Raw genomic sequence first — 11,781 nt, forward strand, 5'->3', positions numbered from 1 at the left:
GGCACAGGTTGACAAATTACATGCCTTGCATTTACATTACCAACGCGCATTCATCATCCAGCGATATTAGCGGGATCCAATCTAAAAACGATTTCCGCTACCGCTGTTGTGAAAATAGCCACATGATGAAGGAAGTGGATAATCATTCAAATGATTATTTAGAGGTAAAGCTCTTATATAATGTATAATGGTTAAGTAGTAGTTAAGTAGTGTTACAGGACAACTTCATCGTATTAATGAAATCCTCAATGAAAAAACAGCTGGAAACTAGATTTTGATGACTTTATATTGACAGGCTACATCACATTCAGCGCTGCCAAAGCATTTCTATTACACTTTTGCTGATAAGTGGATTATCGAATTGCCTGAAAAATCACCTCCTGGTAGCGTTTAAAGGTTTATTCGATATTCTGGAGTTTTTAACAATTAGTGCCGTTTCCATTACATTCTTTTTCGATATTTGGTTTTGTGCAAATCTAGGGATAATGGAAACTCCCCATACTGCATCGTTAGCTGTAAAGTTGTTCCTCAGCTTTGCAAAGTAGTCCCTTTTGGCCACTCTGATCTCCTTTGTCAGCATATTCCTGACTTGTCTGAACAGGGCTCTGTCCACACTCCTGTAAGTGTCTTTGGCTCTGCAAAAGTGTTGAGTTTTGGGGTGAACCAGGGTTTAGTGTTTTTGAATGTGCACATACATCCTCATAAACTGAGCTATTAGATAAACCAGTATCTGCTGGTTTGTTGAGGTTGGTGGCTGCAGCTTCAAAAACAATCCAGTCAGTGGTGTCAAAACAATCCTGTAGCTTCACTTTCGTCTCACTGGTCCATTTCTTCACTGTCCTAACTACCGGGATCAGCAGATTTAAGCTTCAAGGGACAGAGCAATATGCATCTTTCAGAACAGTGTAACAGTGGTCTAATATGTTATTATAGGACACATTACTGTACATGTCTGTATTAAGGAAGTTTGTGGTTCAAAGTCCTCTAGAATTATAACCAGAGTCTATGTGTTCCTATTCTAAACATAATCTGCTCAGCCAGGCCTTGCTCCTATTGGCCTGCGGTGGGATGTAAACACAGACGGAGATGAAGGAGAACTCCTGCAGTGACTTGAAATGCTTACAGTTCAGAACAAGGCACTCCAGAATCCAGCCGCAATATTTGTGAAACACTGACATCTGCACACCAAACCTCATGCATGTTCTGTGAAGTAGTCTACTCACAGCAGCTGAAAGCCTGGGAGTCCATGATAGAGTCACAGAGCCAGGTTTCTCTCAAAGAGCAGCAGAATGTGCAAAATCTCTGTTGGTTCGGTTCAGAAGGAACAACTCATTAATTTTGTTGGGCAGAGCGGACATTGGCGAGATAGATGGCTGGGAGCACCAGTCGATAACTGTGCTGTCTCAGCTTTACAAGCTCGCCTTCCGCATCTGCAAAGAGCTGCAGCTCCGCCCACTAAAAGTTCTGAAAAACTTCCTGGGTCTGAGCAGAAATTTGGATAAATGTCCAAGGTGAGACATTTAAGATTTAAAAGCTCATCTCTACTGAAAGTTATGGGGTTTGAAGTCACAAACCCATAAAAAAACACACACAAAAGCACACAAAGTACTGAAAGGCATAGGCACCATCCGTGGCGCCATCTTTGTTCTAAAATAAAATTAAAGATGGCTATTCAATTCAATGGACAACCAATAATTACACTCAAAAACGTTTGGGAATGGAGAAATGTGAGTGCAATTACAGAGTTAAAACTTAAAATAAAATAATATATCCACAGAGGAGGTAGTCATGATGCATGACAGAATCTGCACGATCACTAGGAGAGCAAAATAAAATCTAATAAATATACCTGGTAACTTGACTTGTCACCAGGCTTGTTCATTTGTAGTCTGGAAGCAAATACACCTGTGTAAACTGGTGTATTTGTGAGGCTGTTTTCTTTGTCTTGCTGCAGGGATCCTTTTTGTATAAAAGACTTAACAGCCTTCCTTTTAGAGGTGTGCCGCAAAATGATACAAAAGATTTGTTTTGAAAAAAAAAATCTGTAAGTTTAATTAGTAATCATTCAGTCTCTGCAATTATAAAAGCTGTCTGTAGTCCGGAGAAGAAAAACCTAATGGCCTGCACCTCTTATGATGTACTAAATAAGCATGAGCTTCCATTCGTGATAATAAAGGAGACACTCTTGGAAAACAATGGATGCATTAAGCTGTGTGGTGGTGTATAGTATAAGATGTTTCCCTAAGATATAAGGTGTTTCCCTGACTCACTTAAAAAAGGATGGCACACCCCCACCCCCACCTACAAACAATTTAATGTAAGAACCACCAGAAATAATGCCGCTGAGAGACAAAGAGGGAATGAGTTTCAGTGTAGCAGTTTTCTGTATGTGTGTGTTTTCCAGAGAAATTAGTGAAGCGATGTGGATTGGATACAAGCCTATGCAGTGCACAGATCAGCGAGCCGTGATTGCATATTGTAAGCCAAGGTTGCTGTTTAAGTTTAAGTAACAAGAGGAAGGTGGAAAGCTGCAGAAAGAGGACAGGGAGCAATCTTGAAGCCCGCTATCATCATCAAAGCCTCTCCCTTTTCCTCCTCCTCATGGAGCACACCTGGGGATGACTACATTTGTGGAAGGTGCAGTGCAATGAGATTAGAAGTGAAAAAGCAGATTATTTTATTTATATTTTAACACTGTAAGGTTTCATTGTAGATATACACCTTTATAGTCCCAATATATAACCATCTTATATGTAAAAGGTCCATAATTAAAATGTTGCGGTGCAATGTTCTGCTAGGAAAATGTGGGTGCTAGACTTTTATCTGAATGTTCCTTTGAAATATACTACCGTCCAAAAAGACATCTACTAATATAAAAAAAATTGTGATGGCGATTTAGGCACTCCTCTCCGGGCACAGATATACAATTAAAAGAGACATTTCCAAAAATGCATACATCCATTCATACTCTAAAGTAGGTTAGTTTGATATAGATTGATTGAGTGTTGCTGACAAGGTCGTGATGTGTGGATTCAATCTGGCTGATGCAAACTAAAGGAGGAGAAGGAAGAGAATTGAAGGAGTGGGATCATGTTTTGTTTACTGCTGTGTACATGTATGTATATATATATATATATATATATATATATATATATATATATATATATATATATATATATATATATATATATATATATATATACTGTATATGTATGTATGTATGTATGTATGCCCATATGTAGGATGGATTGATGGATAATACTTTTGTCAGTTACAAGTTATTTTAGTGACCATTGTGGGTTTTTCTTTCTTCAACAAATTTGTCTAAGTGTAGCTGCTGCTGGACCAGGAAATGTGCATTTATTATTATTCTCTGGAAAGCAATTTGAATCCCCTTGTTGAATTGTGCTATACAAATAAAAATAATCAAGGCTCCATTGGTAATGGATTTCTTATAGTCAAAGTACACACTCTTTACTCAGAGTGAACCTACCCAGGTTCAATACATTAGTCTGTTAAATCTGAGGGATATCAGTCAGAGGAGGCTGGCTTCAAATTCACAACTGCGTTCTCTATACCAAACTTTAAGAGGGCTGGAAGGAAAATGTTCCAGTAATTTGGATTAATTTGACTGAAAATAAAGTTTGTTCACTTATAAGAAAGGGCTTTGAAATATATGCATATAATTCATTATTAAATTAAAATAACAAGAACAACATTAGGTGTCCTTTCAGTACTGTAGCCAGGCTGGCTAAACCTTGAGGAGGAAATCCTCACAAGAATGACCTCTTATGACCTTTGTGACTGTGAGATAAGTAAAACACAACAGAGTTCTCGTTCCAGCTATCTGCTTCTGAAAAACATTTGTTTGCCATGAAATTTTGAAGGACACCTTAGTGTGTGAAACATCTATTCTACAAACAAATGGTATTGAGTTTAGCTCACTAGAACTTCCCCTAGTAGGTATTAAACATTAGGCAATGCTCTGGACTTCAGCTGAGACTCCAGCCAAAGATCTTCTGACTTAATGCAGCACCACCCCTTAAACCTCCAGATGTAGCCTTGTTTGCTGATCAACATGGCAGGAGCATCTCTGTGTTGCAGAAATGTTGGGGAATGGCTCATAAATATTGAGCTTGAGTATGTCCAGGCCTCTTAACGACATAAAATGACGTTGTTGAACTTATGTAAGCAACACACTGATCATCTCCTTATAGAACTCCAATTTACACTGCTTCAGTGCGCACAGAAAATTAAAGATTTATCGGCCTGTCACGCTGAAAAGGGATTAGTCAAACATACATAATAGTTCTTTCAGAAAAGGGACTCCAACATAACTAGTTTAATTTCACGCTCTTTTCATTCACATATCCATTCATCCATTACCTACGTATACTCACTTATTCCTATTTAGGGTAACTGGGATCTGCTGTACCCCGTCCCGGTTCTCTCTGGATAAAAGGCAGGGGTACACCCTGGACAGGTCACCACTCCAGGGCCACATACAAACCGACACACTCAGGCTTACTCCTGTTCTTTCTGTGAGGCAGTAACTACCACGCCATCATGTAACCAACTGGTTTTATTCATATATAATACGCTGGTAGGCCTATATACATTCTGTATGCTGGTGTTTAAATATATTAAAAAGATCAGAATCATAAAGGATGATTTTATAATGGACATCATGAGCCATTATGATAGATAACAGATGTATTATAAGGAATTATAATCATCCATAACAGTGATGTGGTGTCCATCCATGCTGGAGCCTATCCCAGCTCATTACAGGTGACAGGCAGGAGTTCACCTTGGACAGGTCGCCAGTCCATCGCAGGGCTGATGTAGTGTCACATTAGGTAATTATTGACTTTTTTTTACGTTTGGTCTTATTTGTCTTCAACTGGACATAAAGTGTTGAATTTTGACAATTACTGAAATGTGACTAAATCTACCTAAATGTGTAGCTACTTATTATTTCATTTCAAAACATGCTCCTGTCGAAAATGACATTTACACCCCAGTGCTGGACAAATTACTTTTGTGTGGGTGTAATACTTTTTTACAGTATAATAATACTGTAGGCACCGCTGAAATGTTGCAGCGTTTAAGCCAGCAGAATCTTTGCGGTAACAGAGGGCCTGCACCCTCAGCACAAAGCATCTGTCCTTGTAGGACGAAAGACGTAGTGACATGCTAAGAAAAAAATGCTGACGTCAAACCATTGGCTATAAACATTTTCTCTCATTAACTCATGCACTTTCTTTCACCCTGCCTCTCCATCTTTCCTCTCCTTTCTCTCCTTCTTAGGGGGACACTCTCTCTACTCAAGGCCAGCTCTTCAATCAGAACCACTTTAGAAAATAAGCTGCTGCTATCTTTTTGCTGTTTTTTTGTTGCTAACTTCGCAACCAATCAGGAAGGCAACTCTGAGAGAAAAAAAACCTGAGAAGAAGAAAGTATCATATCCATTACATGATGGAAAGAAGCCAAGATATAGCCTGATAACATTTCATCTATAACTTAGGATTGCTATGTCTATCACATCTGCTCTCTTCTGGAATTTTTTGACCACATCAACGTCTTGTTGGTTAGCCATCCCCTGTTTATCGTTCTGGATTTGGAAGTCCCACAACATCTTTGCTCTCTTCTTCATTCTTCACCACTCATAGAACTGTCTCCTATCTAGACTGTTGGGCCTCCGACCCCTACACAGTTCACGTGTTCCTGTACACTATTCAAATTCTTGGTTGTGGTGTTCCATGCTTTACCTGCCTGCATTTTACATCCTGCTATTATAGACTAGACGGGATGTACCCAAAAAGTGAATGTAAGGAGCATTTATGGGTACAAGTCGGGAACCGGCCTACTTTACATATTTCAAGGGTGCTGAATCCAAAAAAATATGGTACCCGAGCAAAATTTTGAGTTTTTGACCTTCTAATTTGCATATCAAAATGGCCGCCAAACTGCCTGTCTTGCTCAGTCGTTGGACCATTTTCCCCAAGTTTTTTTGTAAGTAGGCATTCAAAGATGATGAATTAAGTGTCTAGATCTATAGTCTAGGGTCAGAGCAAGGATATAGTGGAGGCTCAGTGCCTTTTTATGTATATATATATATATATATATGCAAAATACCAACTTTTAAGGTGAAATTAAGCATTATTTGAGTCATTTTTAAGGCCGACATAAATATTCAGTCAATATCACTCTTAAATGTTCCCAGTGTGTATATGATATGTGGTGTATTCCATATTACATAATAATTAAGAAAATCACCATTGCAAGTTGTCTGAGAATTCATTTTTTTATGCAAACAAAGCATAATGCTCTTAATTCAAACATCGAAAAATTTAAGTGAATGGGGAAAAAAAACATGAAACTTCCCTTGAACAGTTCTACAGATCACATCTTGTTTCTGTATATTTTCTTTCATCTTTCTAGCTGAATTGCTTTGCTTTCATCTGTCTTCTTCTGTAAGTTCCATAGGTCACTTGTTTTGGTAAATTGTTTTTATACCTTTCTAGTTTGCTTGTGTGCCATTTGTCTTTGGAATTTCATTTTGATTAGTATTTCTTTCTGCAGTCCTTTTCCGAGTTCTTTGGTTACCCATGGTATGCTTGAGGACTACAACTCCACATTTAAACAAGGACATTGGTCATCACTCTGACATGTACACATTGCAGTGCATAACAGCCCCGATTTTCGGCATTTGGCTGTAGGTGGCTGCAGGTGGCTGCAGGTGGCTGCAGGTGGCTATAGGTGGCTGCAGGTGGCTATAGGTGGCTGCAGGTGGCTGCAGGTGGCTATAGGTGGCTGCAGGTGGCTATAGGTGGCTGCAGGTGGCTGCAGGTGGCTATAGGTGGCTGTAGGTGGCTGCAGGTGGCTGTAGGTGGCTGTAGGTGGCTGCAGGTGGCTGTAGGTGGTTGCAGGTGGCTGCAGGTGGCTATAGGTGGCTGCCGGTGGCTGTAGGTGGCTGCAGGTGGTTATAGGTGGTTGCAGGTGGCTATAAGTGGCTGCAGGTGGCTATAGGTGGCTGCAGGTGGCTATAAGTGGCTGCAGGTGGCTATAGGTGGCTGCAGGTGGCTATAGGTGGCTGCAGGTGGCTGCAGGTGGCTATAGGTGGTTGCAGGTGGCTATAAGTGGCTGCAGGTGGCTATAGGTGGCTGTAGGTGGCTGTAGGTGGCTGCAGGTGGCTGCAGGTGGCTATAGGTGGCTGCAGGTGGATATAGGTGGCTGCAGGTGGCTATAGGTGGCTGCAGGTGGCTATAGGTGGCTATAGGTGGTTGCAGGTGGGTATAGGTGGCTGCAAGTGGCTATAGGTGGTTGCAGGTGGCTCTAGGTGGTTGCAGGTGGCTATAGGTGGTTGCAGGTGGCTATAGGTGGCTGCAGGTGGCTGCAAGTGGCTATAGGTGGTTGCAGGTGGGTATAGGTGGCTATAGGTGGTTGCAGGTGGCTATAGGTGGTTGCAGGTGGCTATAGGTGGCTGCAGGTGGCTATAGGTGGCTATAGGTGGCTGCAGGTGGCTATAGGTGGTTATAGGTGGCTGCAGGTGGTTGCAGGTGGCTATAGGTGGTTGCAGGTGGCTATAGGGTATAGGTCACTTGTTTTGGTAAATTGTTTTTATACCTTTCTAGTTTGCTTGTGTGCCATTTGTCTTTGGAATTTCATTTTGATTAGTATTTCTTTCTGCAGTCCTTTTCCGAGTTCTTTGGTTACCCATGGTATGCTTGAGGACTACAACTCCACATTTAAACAAGGACATTGGTCATCACTCTGACATGTACACATTGCAGTGCATAACAGCCCCGATTTTCGGCATTTGGCTGTAGGTGGCTGCAGGTGGCTGCAGGTGGCTGCAGGTGGCTATAGGTGGCTATAGGTGGCTGCAGGTGGCTATAGGTGGCTGCAGGTGGCTGCAGGTGGCTATAGGTGGCTGCAGGTGGCTGCAGGTGGCTATAGGTGGCTGCAGGTGGCTATAGGTGGCTGCAGGTGGCTGCAGGTGGCTATAGGTGGCTGTAGGTGGCTGCAGGTGGCTGTAGGTGGCTGTAGGTGGCTGCAGGTGGCTGTAGGTGGTTGCAGGTGGCTATAGGTGGCTGCCGGTGGCTGTAGGTGGCTGCAGGTGGTTATAGGTGGTTGCAGGTGGCTATAAGTGGCTGCAGGTGGCTATAGGTGGCTGCAGGTGGCTATAAGTGGCTGCAGGTGGCTATAGGTGGCTGCAGGTGGCTATAGGTGGCTGCAGGTGGCTGCAGGTGGCTATAGGTGGTTGCAGGTGGCTATAAGTGGCTGCAGGTGGCTATAGGTGGCTGTAGGTGGCTGTAGGTGGCTATAGGTGGCTGCAAGTGGCTATAGGTGGCTGCAGGTGGCTATAGGTGGTTGCAGGTGGCTATAAGTGGCTGCAGGTGGCTATAGGTGGCTGCAGGTGGATATAGGTGGCTGCAGGTGGCTATAGGTGGCTGCAGGTGGCTATAGGTGGCTATAGGTGGTTGCAGGTGGGTATAGGTGGCTGCAAGTGGCTATAGGTGGCTGCAGGTGGCTATAGGTGGCTATAGGTGGTTGCAGGTGGGTATAGGTGGCTGCAAGTGGCTATAGGTGGCTGCAGGTGGCTATAGGTGGTTGCAGGTGGCTATAAGTGGCTGCAGGTGGCTATAGGTGGCTGCAGGTGGATATAGGTGGCTGCAGGTGGCTATAGGTGGCTGCAGGTGGCTATAGGTGGCTATAGGTGGTTGCAGGTGGGTATAGGTGGCTGCAAGTGGCTATAGGTGGTTGCAGGTGGCTCTAGGTGGTTGCAGGTGGCTATAGGTGGTTGCAGGTGGCTATAGGTGGCTGCAGGTGGCTGCAAGTGGCTATAGGTGGTTGCAGGTGGGTATAGGTGGCTATAGGTGGTTGCAGGTGGCTATAGGTGGTTGCAGGTGGCTATAGGTGGCTGCAGGTGGCTATAGGTGGCTATAGGTGGCTGCAGGTGGCTATAGGTGGTTATAGGTGGCTGCAGGTGGTTGCAGGTGGCTATAGGTGGTTGCAGGTGGCTATAGGTGGCTGCAGGTGGCTATAGGTGGTTGCAGGTGGCTATAGGTGGCTGCAGGTGGCTATAGGTGGCTGCAGGTGGCTATAGGTGGCTGCAGGTGGCTATAGGTGGCTGCAGGTGGCTATAGGTGGTTGCAGGTGGCTATAGGTGGCTGCAGGTGGCTGCAGGTGGCTATAGGTACCAAAGCGTGTGAAACTGTTACGATCCTCTTTACTGTTAATTCACCTCAGGCAAAGGGTCCTCAGCGATGGGACTGACCATGCTATGTACTGATCTAAATATTCAACTTGGTACGTTTCATGGTGGTCTCTTTTTGAATATTTTTCCCTATTTACCTGGGTTTTTAGAGAATTTAGAGAACAAATGCTTAATTTGCAAAAAAAAAAAAAATAAAAAATAACATGAAATCCCAGACAACAAAATTTCAGAGTAACTTTTATTTAATATTTATGTCGGCCTTAAAAAATGACACAAATAATGCTTAATTTCACCTTAAAAGTTGGTATTTTGCATATATATATATATATATATATATATATATATATATATATATATATATATATATATATATATATATATATATATATAAAAAAGGCACTGAGCATCCACTATATCCTTGTTTGACCCTTGACTATCAATCTAGAAACTTAATTTCCTCATGTTGATTGCCTACTTAGAAAAAAAAATAGGAGGAAATGGTCCAATAACTGCAAGATGAGCAATTTGGCGGCCATTTTAATATGGAAATTAGAAGGTAAAAAACTCAAAATTTCACTCGGGTACCGTTTTTTTTGGACTCAGCACCCTTGAAATATGTAAGGTAGGCTGGTTCCCAACTTGTACCAATAAATGCTCCTTACTTCTTATAAAAGGCCTTTTTTCTGAAATCCGTCTACATTATTATGTGCTGGACTGTCCCTTGGCATATTTTACACAGTCAACAGCGGGAATCTTGTCTGGTGTGGTAGGCCCTGGCCTCTATCACACTTTTGATTAAAGGCCTGTTCTTGTGCTGCTACTATAAGTGTTGTCCTTCACACCACCCTTTTCTAGCCACTTGTAGGATTTCTCAGTGACTGTTAGTCTATCTCATCTCAAATGGAAAGCACAAATTGCAGTTTTATTAGTGGCTGTGTATTGTTCACATGGCCCTTATTCTGAGTTCTTGTCTGAATTCTCAGACTCTATCTCAGCTAGTGCTAAATACAGACAAGGTCATTGTGTGATTTTAACATTCGTGGTCAAGGTGTAATTCAAGGTGCTTTACATAAAAATAAATATTTTCCAATGCATTTAAAAAGTAATAATTTAAAAGCAAAAATTAAAGGCAGACAGATATAAGTAAAAATTAATTAATCAAATGAAATGCAAGAAATAAAGTTTGTAGTTTATTGTGGGAGATTACTGAAATGCAGCAGTAAAAGAGGTTTTCAATGTTGACTTAAAGCTCTTGAGAGTTTCAGTAGTCCTAATGCATTCTGGGAAATCCACAGGTGAGGAGCATAAAATCTGAACACTGCCTCACCGTGTTTGGTCCTAACTCTGGGTACAGAAATGGTACTTTTCCACTAGTACCTACTCAACTCGACTCTGCTTGCCTCAACTTGGTTTTGGTGCTTTTCCACTAGGGGTCAACCCGTGCCGAGTAGATACTTTTCTGTAACTACTCTGCCGAGGTTCTAAGTGGCTGAGTCAGGCTGTATCTGACGTCATCACACTACAGTCCACCGATTGGTCGGGGGGTTGGAATCAGAGTCAGGATGTGAACATCATTTGAAGAGCGACTCTGCAGGCGGGTTTCTTGTTCATTTTATTCGACAAGCAAAAGCAGTACAAATGTCTGCTCCATGGTTCAACTCTCAAAGGGATCTGGATGGGCGATAATGAACAAAAAGATCTACCAGAAGCTTTGTCAGTCCAAAGCTGCTCACGGCTACCAACTGACTTTTCAGCAGCACTGAGATGAGCTAAAAAAAATGAAAAAGCCCCAGCGCTTGAAGCTTCTCTCTCTCTCATTTTTTTACTTGATATCAAACACAAGTCACAAAGCCAGCAGCACATATATCATCTCCTCCATGTTCTACACCTTTGGTGTTATATTCTTCTTCTTCGTTTGTGTCACATGCTCAACAGTACGTCACAGCAGCTTCACTCCAACCCCGTCTACTTCTGCTCTGGGTACTGGATTGTAGTGGAAAAGAAACTAGGACAAGTTGAGTCGAGCCGAGTTGAGATGACTCGAGTCGAGTACTGTAGGTACTAGTGGAAAAGCACCAAAAGTGGGCCTGACCCTGACGACCTGAGGGTTCTGGTTGGTTCATAATGGACCAGAATTTCCGAGCTGTATTCTGGTCCTAAACCATTCACAGACTTAAAACTAACAGCAGGATTTTTAAAATCTACTCTGTGACGAACATGAAACCAGTGTAAAGATCTAAGATCCCTTTCATATGCTAAATTCTTGAAAAAATAGTTGCACATCTACTCAGTGATTATTTACACAGAAATAATCTGCCTGAAGAGTTTCAGTCAGGACTTAGAGTGCATATTAGCATAGAAACTACACTGGTGAAAGTCAGGAAGGATCTCCTCTTGGCCTCTGTGATAGTGGACTTATATCTCTGCTTGTCTTGTTGCATCTCAGTGCTGCATTTGATACAAATGATTACAAGATATTTCTACAGAGACTCGAATCTGTTATTGAGATTCAAGGTATTGCATTAGACTGGTTTAAGTCATATTTATTTGATAGTTTC

Source organism: Cololabis saira, chromosome 15 (genome assembly GCF_033807715.1).
Source record: "Cololabis saira isolate AMF1-May2022 chromosome 15, fColSai1.1, whole genome shotgun sequence".
Taxonomy (NCBI): Eukaryota; Metazoa; Chordata; class Actinopteri; order Beloniformes; family Belonidae; genus Cololabis; species Cololabis saira.